Consider the following 21,960-nt stretch of genomic DNA (forward strand, 5'->3'; position numbering starts at 1 on the left):
CAACTACCGTAAATACTTGCAGCTTGCCAAACACCTGAATTTTTGACCCTGGGGATGTGTTAAGTGGGAGGTCCAGGCATAAGTCACTTTTTTCAGTGCTGTTGTAACTTTGGTTGCTAAGCTAATGGCTGTAGGTCAAGGACTACCCCTACTGTGCCCCCATTCAAAAAGAAGCAGAAATAATGTAGCCAAGCTTGTGAACTATATTGTGCTTTGCAATCTTACAATTGTCTAAGTCTAGTCTGTTTTCATCTTTTTCTACCATAAAATACTACAAGGATAAAATCTCCTAGCACTATGACCATAGTGATGCTTTCCAGTTTCCTCGAAAGTAAATATTTCTTATATTTTTGAACTTGGGCACTAATAACCTGCCAGCGGTAAGCCTGTTTCTGCAGCTTCCCAGTGCCATCTCAAACTGCATTTGGCTGAAATTCCGTGACATCTTTTCTTATAATTTGGAGATGGGAATATCATGAAAGTAAACCAAAGAATAGACTTACAAGAAGGTTTTTAAAAAGGGAGTGGGATTCCCTCCCCAAATTCTGGTCTTCATCATTATTCATCTGCTTTAACCCTCAACCCTGCCCTCCTATTAAATTGTGTTGGGGGGGGAAAAATCACACCCTTGGAAAACTTCCTTATTTCAAAAGACAGAGAAAGAACACAAAAACTGAAAACAAAGTTCAAAGAATAGTACCAAACTATTGTTAATATGTTGTTCTCATACCGTGTTTTCCCGAAAATAAGATCCTGTCTTATATTTTTTGCCACAAAAAAAGGCACCAGGTCTTATTTTCAGGGGATGTCATCCATCCACTGACTAACCTCACGTGTGCACGTTGCCCCCAGTCTTCTTTTCGCTGTCAGAGGCCTTCAAGACCTTCTACTTCTGCGGCTGGCAAGGCTTTGTTGATGTGTGCAAGACCTGGCTACAACTGTCCAAAGGTTAAGTAGTAGGGCAGCTCTACCCCACCCACCCCCAATTCCCATCCTAGCTTAATTTTTACCTGTGCACTCTGGAGTGGGTGGGGTCTTTATTAGGGCTTATTTTAGGGGTAGGGCTTATATTGGGCACACATGTAAAAATCAAGCTAGGACTTACTTTTGGGGTAGGTCATATTTCCTTGGTAAGTAAAATCTGTCAACATTGTTCCATGGATGAAGGGCATGATTCATATTTTTCTGGTCTTTCTACCCATTACTTTTAGTTCTGCTAAAGTCCCGTCCACTATTCCAGCTGTGTATCTGGAATTGCCTAGGTGTTAATTGCCTTGATGGTATTTCTTCCACTGCATTTTAAGTTCTTCTTCCCTCTCTTGATTTTATTCATTCTAACCCTTTTCCATATTATTCATTTTTCTTGCTGTAATTTAAAAGTTTTCCTTTTTCTTCAAACACTTATTCTAAGTTTCTTTGTTTGCATTGCTGTATGATATTGCATATAAGGGAGCAATTCCTGCTTATATCTAATGAGACTTTTAGGTATATTGTGCAGTAAACACACAATTAGAAACCAAAATAATGACATTATTTACATTTTGATATTTACAACAATGTTAATCTGCATAATACATTTCTGTTATATTCTCAGCATGCTGGAAAAAAAAAATAGCATGAGAGTTTTGTTTTCTTTTAAAAATCGAACAAAGGCATCCTGCTTGTGACCATTTCAAAACACTCACAAAATGCCTTACTGATCCTTCATGACAGACGGCTTTTGGATGGCAAACAAAGGGCCCGTAGGCAGGTCCTTCTGTCTGCCTTTTACAACGTTAAAAAAATGCTCTCTTGAAAACAATAGAACTCAAACCAACACAGCACACTTTTCAGGGATGACAAATCCAACTCTCCAGCTGGTTTATTAGTTGCTGAAGGCCTACTAGTTTTTCTGAAATGTCACTTAGTTTTTGTATGATTCTGATGGATGTTGAACATGGGCCAGCTTTTGGTAAAGTTTTATTTCAAAACCTCCTGGGAAATTAAAGGCGTTGACAGCATAATCCTACACATCTCATCTCAGATCCATCTGCAGATGCATAGATAGGCGCATGGAGGGGGAGAAGGCGCTTGATCAATGTTCTCATTGAGGTCTAAACGGCCCTCCAGCCAGTTTCAGGTGATTGTATGATTCTGATGGATGTTGAACATGGGCCAGCTTTTGGTAGAGTTTTATTTCAAACCTCCTGGGGCGTTGACAGCAGCATAATCCTACACATCTCATCTCAGATCCATCTGCAGATGTGTAGCTCGGGGCGGCGGAGGGGAAAGGCGCCTTGATCAATGTTCTCATTGGAGGTCCTAAACGGCCCTCCAGCCAGTTTCAGGTGATTGTCATGGCCTAGAGGACCAGAAATGGTAGGGGGTTCCTAGCGTATTTCTGGAGAACCAGGCAGTAGCATCCCTCATGGAAGAATGAAGTCTCTCAACTCCAGATGCTATGCCCATAGACTGTGACCATGGACACCAGGCACGGAAACTCAATTGCATAGTTCTCAAGACTATAAAAACTATAGGTGTGGTGTCAAAAAAAGAGGCATAGTTAATTCGGAAATATGCTCTTGATCCCGAGTAGAGGAATTTTTGGAACACTTGCAATTGTTCAGTGCTAGAATAACTTTTATGACAGATAACTCAACACCGAGCCTTATTTGATTATCAGGAAACTTTCATATCCACCTAGACCTGACAATACTCAACCCTCCTACAGAATTGTGTATGGCTTGACCTCTGGACTGGATTGTGGGTACAATTTTTATCATTACTCTCTCTAGTAAAACCTGAGCTTATTCAGTTTACCTATATAGAAGACAATTACTTGAGGTTCTGGGTTAAATTATGGGTTCCTTGGTGCTCTCTGAGCTTGGTGGTATTCTTGCAAACATTTCAATACCCAAATGGGTAACATCATTAGTGCTGGAACACAGTGGGGAGCCCATCCCCAGGGAGAGAGGAAAAAGAGAGAGAGAAGATCCCTGATGATGAGCTCTAGTATGAGTTTGAAAACGTAGAAGAATAAATCTTTGGTCCTGGTGACCAACTCAGATTGGATACTGCAAAATTATATTTTTAAAGTAGCATGTTTATCTATCAAATAGACGGGCAAGTGTGAGGTATCTTCAGCATTGCTTATGCTTGGTCCTTCATCAAGAATTTGCCTCTGAAGGTAAGATGTGGCATTTTGTTTGATCCATATTGGACTGCCTGGGACCTAGCATCAGAAATATCTCCCTCCAAGCATAAGCTTCCAAAAAAAACCCCTGCTGTTTTCTGGTCTCCTTTTAGCCTTCCCCAATACCTCAGCCAACTCCAGCCAACAATAGCCGAAATAGGACTGGTTCCTTTCTGCCATAAAGGTAGTCCTTGACTTACACCCATTCATTTAGTGACCATTCAAACTTACAAAAGCACTGAAAAAAGTGATTTATGATCAGTTTTCACACTTACAACGATTGCAGCATCCCCGTGGTTGGTCACATGATCAAAATTTGAGCGCTTGGCAACTGGCATGTATTTATCACCTCTGCACTGTCCTGGAGTCATGTGATCGCCATTTATGACCATCCCAGCCATCTTCAGACAAATAAAATCAATGCTGGAAGCCAGAGTCAATTAACAACCCCACATGATTCACTTAGCAACTGTAGAGAGTCGCTTAACAACTGTGGCAAAAAAGGTCATAAAATGGAGCAAGACACACTTAACAACCACAATTGAGCCATGAAACCTTTGGGCTCACTTGTGATTGTTAAGTCGAAGTCTACCTGTACTGCAAAGCTAGAAACATTGAGGAACAAAACAACACAACACCCAATCATGATTTTTAAAAATGGCAGACAACTTGCAATAGCCTGAGCACTCAAAACACCATTGTTTGTTTTATTCTGAGGCCAGGATTTGTTCTGAATTCGCTGAAAAGAAATTGGAGCAAGTGAGGTTTTCTCTTGAATTTAAAACACCTGAAGTAGCTACTTTTGCACACTCCTTTCCATTACCTTTACAATCCATGACAGGGTATGAGGAAGAAACAATACCACTGAAAAGTTCATTGAAAACTTCAGCAAATTGATTGCATAGCTTTAGACTCCAAAGCACTGTTATCCTTTCAGAAGTGTTTTCTGGAGAAGGTGGAATGGGATAAAGAGTGAAAGCAATTTCCACAGGAAATAGTCATAATTATAAACTGCTGCACCAAACACTCTAGTTCTAATGTTTCATGACTGTACTCTCGCTGACTGGGGTATTTAAAAGACAGAAAATAAACGATATTTTCATTGAACAATGGTATTATGAGGTGTAAAGTGCAGGTTTGTGCTTCTATACTGTCCTTATTTAAACAGTCATTTGGGGGAGGAAACCCATAAATAAAGTCCTATAACCTGCCAGTAATCTTTGTCCCTTGATCCAACTGGATGGATGGTCTATATGAAATTCTGGTTAGCTAGCAAACTGATACTTCGGGGCTGGTTTGATGATTATGAATCCCTGCCCAAGCAATTGTGGAACTTATACTTTATTCTCCCAAAATTCAATTTGAGGATGTATCTTGCCTTGCATAATAGCCACATTTTATGAGCTGAAATTGTTCAGTGACTGTTCAATGCCGAAGGTAGCTTGGATATTATACCGTAGCCACTGAGAATTAAAAAGAAAATCACTGCAGTTCACATTTTTTATTGTCATTGGCCTTTCTCTCAATGAAACCACACACAGTCTCTAAATGTCATTTGACATCTGAAAAGTAAAGGGAGTTAAGTTAACAAATGACTCCTTCATTTCCCTCATAGGAAGGTTAGGAAATGGCTTAATGAAACATAAGCAGGCCTGTCATATCAGAAGCACATGCCGAGTCTTTCAAACGGTGCCAAAGTCAAACCGTCAGCTCAATCTACCTCACAGAAATGTTGTTAGGAAGCTAGAATTACCAGAGACTCTTAGGTATGCTACCTTGAATCGCCAGAGAAAAGATAAGGCTAGTCGCATAATCAAAAATAATATAAAACCTTTCATATTTTAAAATACTGTCTTAATAAGCCAAGTTAGATTGTTTCTATCCTGCCTTTAATTTCTTTTATTTATTCGCTTTCTACACTTTATATAGGAATGCTTCCTGTGAAAAGGACCACAGTGATGTGTACGCATTTATGGGTTTTGAAACATCTTCCTTAGCCTGTACTCTGAACTGCATAATCCAGGTGATATAATTTGAAGTTGGTAAATGTGAAATGTAAACCTTGCATCAGTTAAGCCAGTATACTTGGGTTTAAATTGGGCTTTCCTGGTTAGTGTTCCGTCTTATTCATCAAGTTGCAGAAGACAGGAAGAGAAGCAGAGAAATTCTAGCAGAAAAATTCTAATATCTCTGCTGGGTGTGGAAAGCTTCCATGACTCTTGCCTTGCCGTTCTATCATGCTACCTTGTGTTCATAATACTGTTGTACAGTAATACCTTATACTGTATGTTCAGATTGTAAATGTGATGACAAAGACTTATAGATATTCACTAACTGCTTCAGGATCCTTTGGGGCTGATTTTTCTAGAAACCAAGTCCATAAACTAATTATTTATTTAGCATATGATGAGAATATGACAGGAGAGAAGTAAATCTATACACACAATCCATAAACTAATTCTGAGATACAGATTTGTTGAAATTTGCTGGTTACAGTAAATATTCTTAAGTTTTAAATGGTTTAGGTAGCAGGGGATCATGCGCGCTTGATTTCACAAATCCTACTATGTGATTAAAACAGTGACTTGTTGACTAAGCCGAGTGAACATTTCCTCAAATACCAAGTGTGATTGTGTATCTAAATCACTAACCAATTACATAATGGCTTAGTCCAAAAGATAAATGACCTTCTTTAAGCATGACAAATTTGGAATCCAAGCCTGTGATACTGGTTTGTATATCTCATTCCATTACCTACTTAAAACAAGAAAACAAGGGAGACTGATTTTGTGGCTGTAGTGATTGGCCTGTGTAGTGGTTGATTAAATAAGCAAGGATATTATTCTTTTCTGGATAAAAAAAAAAGAATGGATTCTTATAGCAATTTAAAAGTTTATTCATTCTGGTAGATGAACTTAGATAATGTTCTCCTTCAAATGCTTATCTTAGCCATGACTGTAGCTATTTGTTATAGTTGCAAACATTTAAAAGAGTAGGATTTGTCAAGCACTCCACTTCAATGCCATATGCAGAACAGGCTTTTTTTCTGCTACCTATACTTACAATGAAAAGATCCCCAGGAAAATCTCATGTATACAAATAATGAGGAAATCCCAATTCATACAACCTAACTTCCATCCCTACCTGAACATTCAGCCCAGGGATAACCCTAATGTCAGGGGAAATCTGAAGGAAGTAGTACTGTGAAAATGGTCCAAACAAGAAAAATAATTTTATGAGACTACATCACTCTCAATCCCAGATGATACACATAGAAAGTTTGTGTTGGGGGAAGGAGAATTAGATCTCCTATACATCTGATAGGAACCATTTACACCGGGAGTTCAGGAGACATGCAAATACACTTAACTGGATAAAGGGCTAAGGAGCCCTACAAATATAAAAAGAAGAAGACTATGCTAGTACATAAGTAAACTGCACACAGCACATTTGATCTCTCTAAAATTTCATGCTGAATAGGCATCATGGACAGAAAAGAAAAGAATCCGTGTGTGCTTTTCTTATAGTGCCACAGCAAGTACCATAGTTTTCTTCCAGCATACTTTACACCACTTTTGTTTAAAAATCAGGTGTAATTGATTGTCTACTGGTGTCTGGGTTTAGCTTTTGTCCACCCTTCATTCTACCATCTCCTTTCAATTCGAAAAAGGGAGAAAACAGTTTTAGCATTTTTGGATGGCTAGTAAGAAAGCAGTGTGTAAAAACATAATACCATTTTCCTAGGAAAAAGAGAAAATGAACGCTCATGAGAATATTTAAAAACCATTGGATGTGTTTTGCTGTTTTGCTCCAATGAGTGGGAGGGAATGTTTGGACTGTTTGGAATAGGGGACTGTTGTCAGGGTTTGTTTGGTGTTTTTTGTTTTTTTTTTGCAACAAAGCATCGATGGTATGTTGGATATGGATTAATTCATATGGATTTACATCAAGAAGAATGTCGCAAATATTTCGATATGATGGTTTTCTGTTAACTGGGCACTAGTATAAAGGATTAAGGTGATTAGCTGGTTGAGTCAGACAGAAGCAGAAGACAGGCAGAAGATAAATTTTGTTGTTGTTAGTTGTGAAGTCGTATAGACTCAGGGGTCCCCAACCACCGGTCCGCGGACCGGTACCGTCCGTGGAACAAGTCCTACCGGGCCGCTGGCTTGCTGGGCGCCGCCATCTTGTTTTGATGAAAAAGTGCTTCCGGTGAGCTTTTCCGGGTAGAAAGCTCACGGGCTTTTCATCAAAACAAGATGCGGCGCCAATGTCGGTACCGGGCGCGCCATAAAAAGGTTGGGGATCACTGGTATAGACCCATCGCAATCAATCCCACGGACAACGTTCCTCCAGGCCTTCCTGTCCTCTACCATCCCCCGGAGTCCATTTAAGCTTTTGTTTATATATGTATGCATGTATGTATGTATGTATGTATGTATGTATGTATGTATGTATATTATTTAAAAATATTTTTAAAATGTTTATTAAGATAAATAACAGAGTATAAAATATGTTCGTACTCTCCTTCAAACTTGAATTGTTAGATGGCACCCAGCAACCAACCAACCTCTGCAAAATACTTTCATCACACAGTTCCCCTGCTGGCTCTACCATTTCAATATTACAGCTGCCTTCTCCCCCACCCTTTCTTGTTTAGCCTTTAAAAGAGACAATTTAAAGGTGAAAGGAAACGGGATAGCAAACTTCCAATTTAATGAGCAGATCTGTTTTTTCTTGTTCCAAAAGACAGGGCTCAAACCAAGGGGTTCAATTTCCTGGGAAAAAAAGTGGGATTTAATGAAAGATTAGTCAGCATTTCCTGCAGCACTTTCCATTTGATCCCAGAAAGCAGGAAAAGCTGAGTCAGACTTTAGATCCGACTGGCCCATTATTGTCGACCCATTGATTGGAATTGGTTTTCCAAGATTCTGGGAGAAAGTTTTTCGAGTCATTCTTGAAGATGGAGCATACGATCCTTCTCCATATAAACTGTGGGTTTAGTGACTCAGCTATGGAGTTACCATGCTAAATCTGGTATTGAGCAGAGGCTGGGTAGCTATGGATCAATCCTGGGTAATAAAATAATAGCAACAGCCCCTAGACTTATATACTGCTTCACAGTACTTTAGGGCCCTTGCTAAGCACTTTACAGAGTCAGCATATTGCCCCCAACAAGCTGAGCCCTCACTTTACCAACCTTGGAAGAATGAAACGCTGAGCCAACCTTAAGCTGCTCAGAATCGAACTGCTGGCAGTTGGCAGAATGCAATACTGCATTCTTACCACTATGCAACCAAGACTCTTATAATAAAGATGTTTTATAATAAGGATAGTTTATAATAAGAATTATTATAATAAGGATGCTTTGTATCAAGAGATTGAATTAGATGCCCTGAGATTTATGACTCTGTAGATGTACAACTACTATTTCTCCTGTTAACTGGATAGGCTTAAGCATGAGGTACTTCAATCAGCCTTTAGTTATATAGTTATAGCAAATGCAGGTAAAATGTGTGTTAAATAGCATCAGAGCCATCAAAGAATTAAAGGAAAACATTTAGCTTTAGCAAATATATAGTTTTGTTATTGCTTGTTATTATGACCAGCTACTAAATATTAGCTATCCTGTCTCAAATCTCTAGGGGAGATATATTTCACAATCTATGATAAAAAGGCAAGACTGGCAAGGGATTCCACCTCTTCCATAAAGCAAAGCAGGGGAGATAAAACTGCTTAGCCATATTGGAAGGGAATAGGAGAAGCTCTAAGATACATAATGCTTTTGAATAATCAATTTCCAAGTGTAATGGACATGTGATGCTGATCAGAAAATGAGCAAATGCTGTTCCTCCTTGAAATGGATTCATGCTGTGATTAACTCTTTTTAAAGAAGTTCTCAGAAATAGAAAAAGAAGCTTACCATGTAAACAGCAAATTAAGAATTTCAAGAACCCTGTTCCTTAGCTCGTGCATCCATAGTTCAGAAGTCCTTCTGCAGCTGTTGTATCTGAAAGTAGCATAGATGTAAAGAATAAATAGGGAAAGTATAACAACACCAGAGAGCACCAGTTTTGATTGGAGCAACACCAAAATTATCAGCCATGCTACCACCTACCACGCTCATGAGTTCATCCAAGCCTAGCACTGCACAAGCAATTCCATCAACAAACACACTGATCTACAACCAGCCTATGAACTCCTCAGAATCCAAATCAGCCATCCAGAGACAGCACCAACCCTCAACCAACTAACACAATTCCCCACCAGCAACAGTTCACCTCCTAACAAGGTAGGTAGCTTCATCTACCTCTGACCTGAGGTAATCTCCTTATCACAAGGCCCATCACAAAACTCATTGATGACTCACAGCTGACCCATCACAAGACCCTCACTTGACACACCTGAAGCCCTTATAAACATACCAGTGACACTGACATCCCCTAAACCAGAGGTGGTATTCAGCAGGTTCTGACCAGTTCTGGAGAACCAGTAGCAGAAATGTTGAGTAGTTTGGAGAACTGGTAGCAGAAATGTTGAGTAGTTCGGAATACCACCTCCGACTGGCCTTGGCCCCATCTATTCTCTACCTCTCAAGTCCCAGCTGATGAGCTGGGTCTTCTTTTCTACACAGGGGAAGAACTGGAAAGCAGGTTAGTGGGGTGGGGAGGGAATGGAGATTTTACAGTATCCTTCCCCTGCCATGCCCACCAAGCCACCAAGCCATGCCTACAGAACCGGTAGTACATTTTTTTGAATCCCACCACTGCCCTAAACTCTGTTGAAGAGGTTACCTAGCCTGGTAATGAAATGTTCAGAAATGAACCCACACGCTCAGAGAATGAACCATTACCCTCATCCTACACCTGAGCTACAGACATTTGCCACTACTGCATAGGAAGAGATGGTTAAAGGAGGTACCAGGAAATCCCCATGTCCTACAATGAAGGACTTTAATGCAAGTTTCAATTATTTCTTAGTGCTGTGGACGGGGTCATTCTGAAACTTATGATGGTAAGGACAGCCAATCCTCAGGGCTGATTGAAAGAAAATCCAAAGTTATATTTTAGCAGGATGCAGTTTAAATTAGTTTTCATGTGGTGTTTTTTTTTTTTTTGTGGGGTAGTTTCTTTTTATACACTGTGCCTTTCAAATGATTTTTAAAGGCTTGAGGACGCACAAAAATAGACAGGGGAGCAAAAGCTTCTCCTGCATTAACAGATGAAACTAATCAAAACTCATTTAAACACTGGAACATCTGTGAGGCAGAGAAGTAATTCTGGATGCTGTAAGAATGTGCTGGTTCTGCATCCTTAGGGCGATATTTTTAAAAGGAGGAAACTTTGAAGAAGAAAAAATCCCGGCCCAGGAGCACAAGGAAATATGCCACCCCTTTGATGAGCAAACTTTTAAGATTTATATGAACTTTTCCATCATTAAAATGGCTGCACCCCATGCGTGCAGGTGGTAAATAGCACAGTGAAGAGACAAGCAGCCTATTTTGGCTCAGACGTGATGGAAATACATAGAATGTATTAGCAAATACACAACACCTTCTGTCATTTAAATTGCAACAGACTGGCGTTTGCAACTGCATTTGGCCTCCCTCTTTCCTTGTTTGTACTACATGTGCTTCCAAATCTAACTCTAGCTGGCACAAAGTTTACATGAACCAGCTTTTTGATGGTGTACAAACCGTACTTGAGAGCAAAGCCATCACAACAGAGCAGAAATCTACTACACTCTCAATTTATTCAGTTTATTTCCTGGGGGAAGTGGTGTACATTTGTTTTTTTAATGAGTTAGTTTAATTAGACAGAAATACCTAAGCTTTTACAAGTCACCTCTTTCAGTAGTTTTTCATCATTTTTCCTACTCTAAAAAGAAATATTACAACATATTTATATAGTATGCCACTGTTTCCAATGTTTTAGTCAAAATTTCCAGAGATTACTGATCAGTTTTATGCAGTCTTTCGTAACCTGATACCCTCCAAATGTACCATAAGAGCAAAATTCAGAATTCTCAGCAAGCTCTCCATCCTCCAACCCTTCCTTTCTGAGATTAATAGTAAGACTCTTAAGATTTACATTTATGGCAATATTCTACTGGGAGATAACCTTATTTTATGAGATCTTCAATATCACAGTTTTGTTCAGTTGTCTAAAAGTGAAATAGCTCTGTTTAACATGTGATATACAGACTGAGAAGAGAGGTGCAAACATCTTGAATGCTGTTTTGAATTTGAAAGATCCCATATCAAGCTGCAAACACATTTTGAACACAAAATACTCCCCAAATAGTTGAAATGGCCCATTTCATGCTTGAAATAGCTGTTTCATGCTCAAGAAGGATATTTCCATCTTGAAATGGACTGTTTAGCATTCCAAGTGGTTTGAATTGAATTTCATCACTTTTATGACTTGGCTACTTGTTGTCTGTATGAGAAATTCAAAACAGGTGTCATCAAAAGAGAAAGGTATTTTCTTGAGGTAGAGCACCTTCCCCTAGAGTAATATATCCAGAAGGGCAGAAAGAAAGGACTTAATTTGCAAAAAGCAAACACCCAACATTCTTAGCCACTAGAATTGTGGATATTAAAACATCCAACATTTCTAGAGGCACCAACTGACTTTTTTTTTTTTAAAGAAATAGTTCATGGCCTCCTTTTCTACATCAATTACTCAGTCTGATCTTCAAAATTTCTATTTCACGTGTTTCAAATCAATGCCAAAGACAGACATTTTCTACACTTTTTGCAACAGTTCTTATTTGAGTTTGTGAAAGAGGATTTGTTCAGAAATTCCTTCTTATCCACAATTAATTCTAAGCTTCCCACTGATGTGTTTATGTGAATTGTACAATCTCTCCAATAGTCAGCAGGCTTCCTGTTTTCTTAGACCTTAATTAAATTGCAAGGAGACCTCATCAAGGAATTTCCTCATAGGCTTCTATTTTTAAAGAAAATGGTGCTACTATCTCAACACCAACATCAGTGGGACTCCTCTAAGTGGGAAACACAGGTTGTAAAGGCATTATTGGTAATGACCAAGCACCTTGAATTGCACTCAACAAACTTGTAACCAATGCAACTCCAGTAGCAGCAGCAGTATGGCATAACAGTAATGGGTCAGACCACAAGCTATTCAGCTATATTTTGCAACAGCTGAAGTTTCTGGGTGATGTTCAAAGACAGATTACAATCATCCAAGTGGAGACAACATCATGAATGACTGCCTTTATTCCATTCGAAGAATGGCCACAACTGGCAACCCAGTTGAAGATGGGAAAAAAGCCTTCTTGGCCAAGACTTCCACCTGCTCCTCCAGTAGGAGATACAAGTCCAGGTGGATTCCCAGTTGATGGGTCTTTGAGAAGGAGCACAACCCCAAAGTTGGTGTAATTACAGGCTCAAGAGGTTTCTGAATTACCATCTTTCCATCTTGTCTGGGTTGTACCTGAGCCTGTTTCTCCCCATCCAGACCCTGATAGCTTCCAAGCACTAGATTAGAACATCTCCCGCATTTCCTATTCTGCCCAGATTGGAGACATACAACTATGTACCACCAATATAGGGTTACTATTTCACCTCAAACTGACAAATTAACTCACCAGGTTGATATTAAATAAAACAGAGTTGAAGGCTAAGCCCTACAGCAACCCACACTGCAATGTCTTGAGGGCCTGATCTCTGTGCCTCCATCGCCACTGACAGGCTCATTCACTTAGGAAGGAGTGCAGCCACCACAAATACAGTCTCCACCAGTCCTAACCCATGTGGACAACCCAAAAGGAGACAATGGTTGACAATATCAAACGCTGCTGGGAGATCTGGTAACACAAGAAAGATTCACATTCTTCTCATCCAACTTCATCTAAACTTATCCAAGAGAGTTGCTAAAGTAGTTTCTGTCCAATGTCCCGAGTTAAGGTTAGGACAGGCGATTCAGTCAGGAGATTTACAGAGAAAAGAGAACAACTTTAGTCTCTGTTGCTCCACAGGTCAGAGCCAGAATCAATGGCTTAAAACTTGCAAGGAAGGGGGTTCTGGATAGACGCCAGTTGGAACTTCCAAACTGACCTTTTAACCAACAGAATATGCCACGTGAAATGGCCAATTCTCCTTCTCCATATATGTTCAAAGATGCTTGAGGGCCATTAATGGACTCTGCAATGAGCAGCTAGTTGGACTAAATTATCTCAAAAGTCCTTTCCAGTGCCTATGTTTTCATTCGAAAGAAGCTAAAATGGGAAATTATTATCAGAACCAGTTATGGCCTTATTTAGGAAAGATTTCTGTCCTTATGCACCTTGTAGGCAGGGGGAGGAATACTGTATCAGATACATATTCTGAACTCTCACTGGCTTGTGCATTTGATTTATTACAGAGGGTTCCTGAACAATGAATGCTCCTGGAAGGCAACAAATGATGTGTAATTACTTCCTCTACTTCATGATTTCCATTTGCAATGCCCTTACAAACCCAAGCCATCTGTCTGGTTACCCAATAAAACTTCTGCAGCCTCCAGTGATTCTGAAAAGAGGCAGGGAGAACTTGATAGAGAAGGGAAGACCAAAAGATCAAATTCCCCATTATCTGTTAGCGCCTTGGAATGAAAGACAACGCACCACTCCAAAGGGAGTTCTGAAACTGCAGGCATCTCGCTAGAAGATTGAAGAAGGATGAGAGAATGTCCTCCTTCTGACCATGAAGAAAGAGAAGATAATTGCCGTGGAGATGGAGGAAGGGAGGAAGTGGTGCTGAGTCAGAAGAGATAGGTCCTATTCCTTCCAGATGAAGAGAGAGAAATGGAGGGGAGAATAGTATGAGAACTCGATTGAGAACTAGACAGTCAGAGCTTCACAGAGAAGAGTTGTAAAAACAACCAAGAGTCATCCTGCTCCAGTGGTGGTATTCTACCGGTTCGGCTGAACCGGTAGTAAAAAATGCTACCCTTCGGCTGAACTGGTAGTTAAAAAAACAAAACGGTTCAGCCAAACCGGTATTTCTTTCTTTCTTTTTCCTCCTGACAATCAGCTGTTCCGACAATCAGCTATGCTGGGATCCCCCTCGCTGTCTTACTGCTTCGCCCAGGAAGCTTCCCTGAGGCCCAGGAGGCAAAAAAGGGGCATGCAGGGGGGAGCTGTATGCCCCCCCCCCATGTTCTGTTTTTTGCCTCCTGGGCAGGGGTGGGATTCTACCAGTTTGTACCTATTCGCTAGAACCAGTTGTTAACATTCTAAGCAGTTCGGAGAACCAGTTGTTAGAAGAAATTACTGGCCTAATCCTGTAAGGAAGGCAGGAAGGAAACATTCTGGTGTTGCTTACAGAAACTGCCTCTCCGTTAACCCTTATTACATTCTTGGCAGGACTAGACTTCCTGTCTCAGGAACTTCTCTGGAGTTTTTTCCCCCTCCTTTGCTGGTACTTTGCTTGTGTGGAGTGACCATTCAAAGTTACAATGGCACTGAAAAAAGTGACATGCCCATTTTTCACACTTACGACTGTTGCAGTATCCCCACAGTCATGAGAGGCCAGGCGAGGAGATTCATGCTTCGATGTGAGTGATGTTGAGTTGGCCACACCCAGCCAATAACATGACCACCAAGCCATGTCCACCCAGTCACATGACCACAAAGCCACACCCACCAACTAAGCCACGTCCATAGAACTGGTTGTTAAAAAATTTGAATCTCACCCCTGCTCTTGGGCCTCAGAGAAGCCTCCTAGGAGGCCATTTTTGCTCCCAGGAGGCAAAAAAAAAGGAGCGCAGGGGAGGTTGCTGCAAAAAAATAAGCCATGCCCACCCAGTCACATGGCCATGCCCGTCTAGCCACTCCCACCTAGCCTCTCCCACAGCACCAGTAGTAAAATATTTGCATTCCAACCCTGTCCTGCTCCCAGCTTGAAAAGTGTAAGGTCAACTATCTGTTAAACCACAGCAAATGAAAGAAAAGAAATGCCACAATTAACTGTCATGGGTATAAGAAAACTCCCAAGTTCATGTTGACAAAGGGCAATCAATTGCTGAAGAAAACAGTTTTATCCTCACAGGCAAACTTCTTCCCTAACCATGATATGACAAGTAACTGGGAGGCTTCTCCCAAGTATGAAACTGATGGACTGATCATTTCTGATAGCAGTACCAAGTATCAATTACTATCAGGTGGATGCGAATAATGTTATTGTCCATTCCCAAGTCACCCTAATTCAAGAAGCTTGATGGATCTTCCCATGGAAGGTCTCATAATTCTATCTTATTCCGGTTTTCATGGAATGGATGTATGAGCGAGATGACAAAACTGAGCTGGAAAATAACTGTTTAGTGGAACATCTTATGCAACTGAACAAGTGGGGGAGGGTGTTTGAGAGGGGAGGGAGACAAACGGGTGACATTTTGCCAATCTGTCATGTTATCACTCAGAACAAAAATAGTAGATGGGCTATGCCAGAAATATTTTTGTTCCTCAAGGAGAAAGATGTTTACTTCGTGAAACAGTTCACTCGGACATGTGAGCCTTTTAGCAGTTTTTATTCCTACGGTTCCTTTTAATTAGAGCAGTAATAGACCCCAAAGCATTATCCAAACCGATTTGTTACTGATGTGGTCGGTGCTACATGCCCTATTTTGCAAAAGTCAGAGCTCCCCTTGCAAGACAGCCCAACCTCAAGCCTAGTTTAATAAAACTAGGGTTGTCAGTGTTTAGCCCATAATAGGAACACAGAAGATCGATAGTCTTCCTAAAGTCTAGTTCTATTTAATAAATTACTTTCAAACCCACCTATCTGTATCTATATTTACATAAAGCATATATGCAATTTTAATGCAAACATTTTCTTCTTTTCTTTTTCTCCCTTTTCTCCCTTAGGCTAAATCTGTGTCTTTTATCTAGAATACATCATTGTCAGCTTTCACTTCCTACGAATCAAAATATCTATGTTTAATATAGAATACACAATTCTCACTCCATCTCAGTCATATGAGCTCCATCCAGAGAATATTTGGGCAACGACAGATCCTGGGCACTGAAAACAATACCAGCATTTTTTGTTTTAATGGAAAAACCAAAATGGCAGTTCCATCCAACTTGCTTGTCATGCACTTGCTCTCTTTATGAGGAGCCTGGACTACTCCAAAAAGAAAGGAAAGAAATGAATTTAAAAAAAGCCACAATCATACATGCTGCTGAAACGTTTCCCTCTCCTGGTGGCTATAGAACTCTTTTATTTGCATGCAGCAAATGAGGCACAAAAAAGGGTATGTAATGTAGCAAGTGAAGATATGCTTTCCATGTGAATGGTAAATGCAAAATTAATGTCTAATTGTGAGAGCAAACTATCTTCTCCAAACATTTTGCAAATCTAATTGAGATGCACATCCACGCATGCAAAATCCTTATTACATGTGGCACTGAATACTTAAATAGAGGCAAATTCCACTTTTCCATAAACTTGTAGTTAAGGCTTTGTCTTGCCAGTTCTAACTGGTTAAGACCAACTAGAACAAGAGGTTGATGACCCTAAAATTGAAGTATATAATGTATTTTGTTTTTTCTAGATGTAGTAATGTCAGAACTTAACAAGGATCAAGATATAGATTGGATTCAAGGAAATGAGTCTTTAGGGTTTTTTCACAAATTTGGTGTTCAACTTGAAGTAATTGTAGAATATAAACTGATGAAATAAAAATAATCAAACACAGAAACATTTGTGATGCAGATATCCATCTAATTCAAGTTGTCATGTTCCATCTTCTCCCGCAACATATATGTAGCTACAGTATTACTATAACTTAGATGAACCGCTAGTTATACAAACAATGGCAGTTTTATAATATATGAAAATCAGCGCAGAGACAGTAGAATATACATTCATATAATTAAGTTGCATTTCCCTAGGTAAACCAGATAATCCCACCCTCTAATTTGCATTGACTTTTATAGTTGCCATGGTAGAAGAATAAATTAAAATTGGGGCAGAAGCAGACACTCTTCAGTGTGTAACAATTTTGGGTGATTTGAAGAGTTTATGAGTAAAATACCTGCATATCAAAGAGGGTTTTTATTCATCCACCTTTTCAATGTTTTATTTCTTCACTGAGCATGGAGGTATAAGTTTAATAATCAATGTGTGCATTGTGGAACAAGCTAAGATTTTTTGTTGTAATCTCAGATATGCCCATATAGCAGAAATCACTCATGAATCCAACTGAGTTTGTTCCCAAGTCATTGTAATATTTGCCTAGAACAAATGATATTGCAGTGAATTTTTTTTAAGATCTGAGTCCTAGTTAACAATTCCAGATTAATTCTAATTTTTCCTGGATCCATGCAAGAAACCTAGATCAGTGTTTGTGATGGAATGTAATCCAGATTCCCAGGAAGGAGGGGATGCATTCCAGAAGAACAAAAGATGGTGAAGTTTAGATAGTTTGTGTGGGAAAAAAGAGTTAAGACAGCTCCCCCCTAGAACTTCTCAAGAGTATATGTTTAATGGTGCAAGTAGTCTGCTTTAGTTTGGCAAGATTTATTTTCTATTTGTGAGGAACAATAAAAGCAACTTCTTAGAAGAACCTCAATGTGTCTTTCTTGATTTCTGGAGCCTGACAGTTCTTCAAACTTGGCAACTTTAAGATGTATAGGGTTCAACTTTCAGAAATCTACATCTTAAGGTTCCAAGTTTGAAGATGTAACAGTGTATGGCAGGGGTCTTTAAACTTGGCAATTTTAAGACTTGTGAACTTCATAGCTGGTTAGGGAATTCTGGGAGTTGAAGTTCACATGTTTAAAGTTTCCAAGTTTGGAGCCCCTAGTATAGAGGAATGAACTTTAAGTGGGGGAGGGGAAATGCAGCATAGAGAAAGATAAGACTAGCCCGTAGATGCATAATGGGCAGAAAAACTCAGAAAGGAACCTCCTTATCTTATGAGACAGTAAAAGGGACAGTGGAAGGTTGGTACTATCATACCGTACTTTCAAGATGCTATTAATGTAGACTTATGATAAAGCAGAATTAGCTCATCTGTGTTTCCATTCTGATCTTCCTGAGAAGGCTGACCGAAAAAACACTGAATTAGATTAATGCATATATACATATTTCTGCTCTTATAAATATTTGAGGTGCTAAACTTATTTCTCACCCTGAAATATGAAGACTCATCTTCTGTATACCAGAGTTTAACTTACTATGTATTATTATCATTTCGGTATTGGGTAGCTTTATTGTCAGAAAGTCAAAAATATGGTAGTTTAAGGTAGTTTCTAGAATAGAATGAACTGGTTCAAGCTCCCCTTTTGATCATGGAAAATACTGAATGACTAATTATCAACCCAACCTATCTCACCAGGTTCTTAGGAGGATAAAATAAGGGGAACTTTTTATATGCCTGACTTTGGATTCTTACAGATAATTTTTTAATTATGAAAAAACAGGTTGTAATAAATATATTCTTTTCATTTTTTTCTACCAATATATAAACTGAGCCTTTTGCAATGCTGCTTAAGATTTGGGGAAATGTCTGTAAAAACAAAAATAATACACAAGATGTGTTGGGTTAAGACAGGGTAGTTTGCAAAATGGGGTAGTTACAAGGCAGATTTCAACAACAAAAACATGTATATTTGGAGAACTGTGGGTCAAAAGTGGGAATGTTCACAAAACAAGACAAGCTGAGAAAAGCAAAAGATAATAGATTGGTAGAAACTATAAACTGAGAAAAAAGCAAAAATCAATAGATTCTCCTATCTTTAGAAGGAAATGATAAAAATCAGCACCGCCACCCTTCTTCTTGTGAAAAATGGAAGAATATGAAAAAAATAACTCCAGATTGGCTCCATAAAGTACTAGATAGCACCAGATGTAAAGCAAAGTTCTTCTACGAACCTACGTAGTGCTGATCACGGTTTTCAAAATTAATATTTCTGAGATCATGATTATAGATTTAAGTTACTGTCAAAACACAGAGATGTGGTATGAACATATGTTCCTGGGTTGCCTTTTTCTTGTATCTGCTTCACCAGACCAACAAGGACATAGGGTACCCATTTTACAATAGGGGTTGTTTCTTTGCATACAAATGGCACATATTCAGCCTCTAGTTGAGTGGTGGCTGACCTTTTTGGGCTTCTGTGCCAAAAATTGTGTGCACACTTGCGCTCACGTGTCAGCACCCAGAAAGCAATGCGCGGGGGGTACCCGCCCCTGCACATGTGAGTGCAATCCCCCCGTCCCCTTACCTGCACTGTGCCTCCCAGCTGATTTTCAGCCCGTTTGAGGCTTTTTCCAGCCTCCCAGAGGTTTGAGGAAAACTTCTGCAGCCTTTGCAGGCCGAAAAATGGGCCTGTTTTGTCACTTCCAGTATTTCCAGAAATACAGGAAGTGATGAAACGGGCCTATTTTTTGGCCTGCAAAAGCTTTCCTCAAGCCTCTGGGAGGCCGAAAAAGGCCTCAAACAAGCCAAAAATCAACTGTGAGGTGTGTGCTTGCGCAGTGAGGTAAGTTTACCTGCGGCTCACGTGCCAGCACAAATGGCTCTGCGTACCACCTATGGCATGCGTGCCATAGGTTTGCCATAACAGCTCTAGACATTACCAAGCTCTTGGAAGCAAATCTTCATTCTTTACCCCCTATTTGCTTTAATAGTTAGAGCAGGGGTGTCAAACTCAAGGCCTGCGGGGTGCTTAGACCTGGCCAGCGGAGCCGGCCTGGAAATAGCAAAGGACCTACCCGTGGTGCCTCTGCTGGCCAAAACTGGGTTCATGTGGCCTCCTGCACCACATTTTGGCCAGCAGGGTGCTGCAGAAGGCGTCCATCCCGTCTGCCATCCATCCTGTCTTTCCCCCTCCCAGCCGGCCCGTGGAGGACAACTAAAATACTGATCCAGCCCCCCAAAGAAATCCAGTTTAACACCCCTAAGTTAGAGCATACAACATTTTCATGCTGGTGAATTTTTCATGTTCTGGCTCACAAGAGCAAGCTTAAAACAGACCTCTTTCACCCAGTTCTAAAGCTAAAGAACCAGTTCTTCTTAGCCCATCAATTCGGATAAAAATATTTGAGATGAAAAAATGGGTTGGGTTCGGGGTCCTGATAGCACAGGAGATGAAAGAGAAGGAGCAGTGAAATGCTTGCCCACAGCTAACTATATACTTATGTTATTCATTGTAAGGTTGACAGACAGGATACTTCCTCTGGTACAAAGTACTAGTTTTCAAGACTGTTCTCCAAAGCTCTTTGGATACAGGATATTGGACGTGCTCTGTCTTTCGAGTATCCTGATGCCGAGAATGCATAGCTCATAGGAGTCTTATATCGATACAGGTAGTCCTTGACTTACAACCATAATTGAGCCCTGCATTGATGTTGCTAAGTGAGAAATGTATTAAGTGAGTCGTGTCCCACTTTACAACTTTTCTTGCCACATGTGTTAATTGAGTCTCTGCAGCTGTGAAATCAGTAACACGGTTGTTAAGTGAATCTGTTGAATTGCCCATGGATTTTGCTTGTCAGAAGGTCACAAAAGATGGGTCCCACGACCCTGGGACACCATTGTGAACCAGTTGTCAAACATCTGAATGTAAAACATGTGACTGTGGGGAGGCTGCAACGGTCATGTGAAAAATGGTTGTAAATCACTTTTTTCAGTGCCGTTGTAACTTTGATGGGTCACTAAATGAACTGTTGTAAGTCGAGGACATGCAGATCTTTTCCCTTCTGCTTACTGGTAATGGGATTTCCCCCACATATGCAAATAATCTGAAAGAGATTCACTCGGGTACACTTAAACAATGGAAATTGCAATCCTCAAGTCATACAGGTAACCCTCAACTTATGATCCCAATTGGACAGGAATTTCCATCGTTAAGTGATGCAGTCATGAAGTGAGCTTATTACATGACTGTGGCTGAGTTTACATCCTATTTTGCCAGAGTTATTTAAGTGAATCGCAAGGTCATTAAGCAAATCACACAGTTGTTAAGCAAACCATGCGATCGTTAAGGGAACCCAGCTTTCCCCCCTTGATTTTTGCCTGTTGGAAGCCAGATGCAAAGGCCCCAAATGGTGACCACGTGGCCCCAAGGACGCCACAACTGTCATAAATACCTGATCGCAATACAGTGTCTGTATTGCGGTTGTGTAACCGCAGGGGCACTGTGGCATTCGTTAAGTGCGAGGAACAATTGTGAGTAACTTTTGTCAATGTTGTTGTAACTTCATACGGTCTTTAAACAAATAGTCGTAAATCGAGAACTACCTGTGATACTTTTTACTTAGCAGCCGTGAGTTTCAATGTAGGGTCAATTACTTCCTTTGGTTATTAATTAATTAATTAAATTGATGTGCGGGCCCTCTCCCCAGTAGAGCAACTCTTCTGAATGTCTGCATTTTTTTTATATAATGCTAGCTGTTTCGAGTCTGCTCCGAATGGAAAAAAAAACACAGACATGAGTATATAAATAAAATGAAGATGTTTTTATTACAAAAGCTATATAATACCTCTCAATAGGAGTTATCAAGGAAGAACAGAGGGAGAAAAGTTTTGGCCTGGTAGCCTGACAGATTTGGGTGTCTGTTTGGTGGTCATTGTGACTAAAAAATTTCCCAAAAGCAAAAAATACCTTTCTCCTCTGCAGGAAAGTCGCAGGATTGATTTCCACAGATGGAATCTCCTTTCTCCTTCTGTAAATGGATACAATTTCTACTGATTGAACAAGAGACAGACAATCCCGCTGTCTCTACAGCCCTCTTTCTCCTATCCTTAATCCTGTTGCAAAAGATTCCATTAACC

General features: G+C 40.0%; 1 protein-coding gene across 4 annotated transcripts in view; it reads right to left on the bottom strand.

Annotated features, from left to right (window-relative positions):
• PAK5 (p21 (RAC1) activated kinase 5) overlaps positions 1 to 21,960 on the bottom strand; it is a 131,151-nt gene that overhangs the window by 101,001 nt on the left and 8,190 nt on the right. For all 4 annotated transcript variants that reach the window (XM_087948462.1, XM_026668410.2, XM_087948461.1 and 1 more), the window contains exon 2: positions 9,096 to 9,182. The gene's annotated coding sequence lies outside the window, so the exon portion shown is untranslated. The remainder of the gene's footprint in view (positions 1 to 9,095; positions 9,183 to 21,960) is intronic.

The sequence above is a fragment of the Notechis scutatus genome, chromosome 1 (assembly GCF_049901735.1).
Source record: "Notechis scutatus isolate UNSWTSFEM ecotype Mainland chromosome 1, rNotScu1.2, whole genome shotgun sequence".
In the NCBI taxonomy this organism is placed as follows: domain Eukaryota; kingdom Metazoa; phylum Chordata; class Lepidosauria; order Squamata; family Elapidae; genus Notechis; species Notechis scutatus.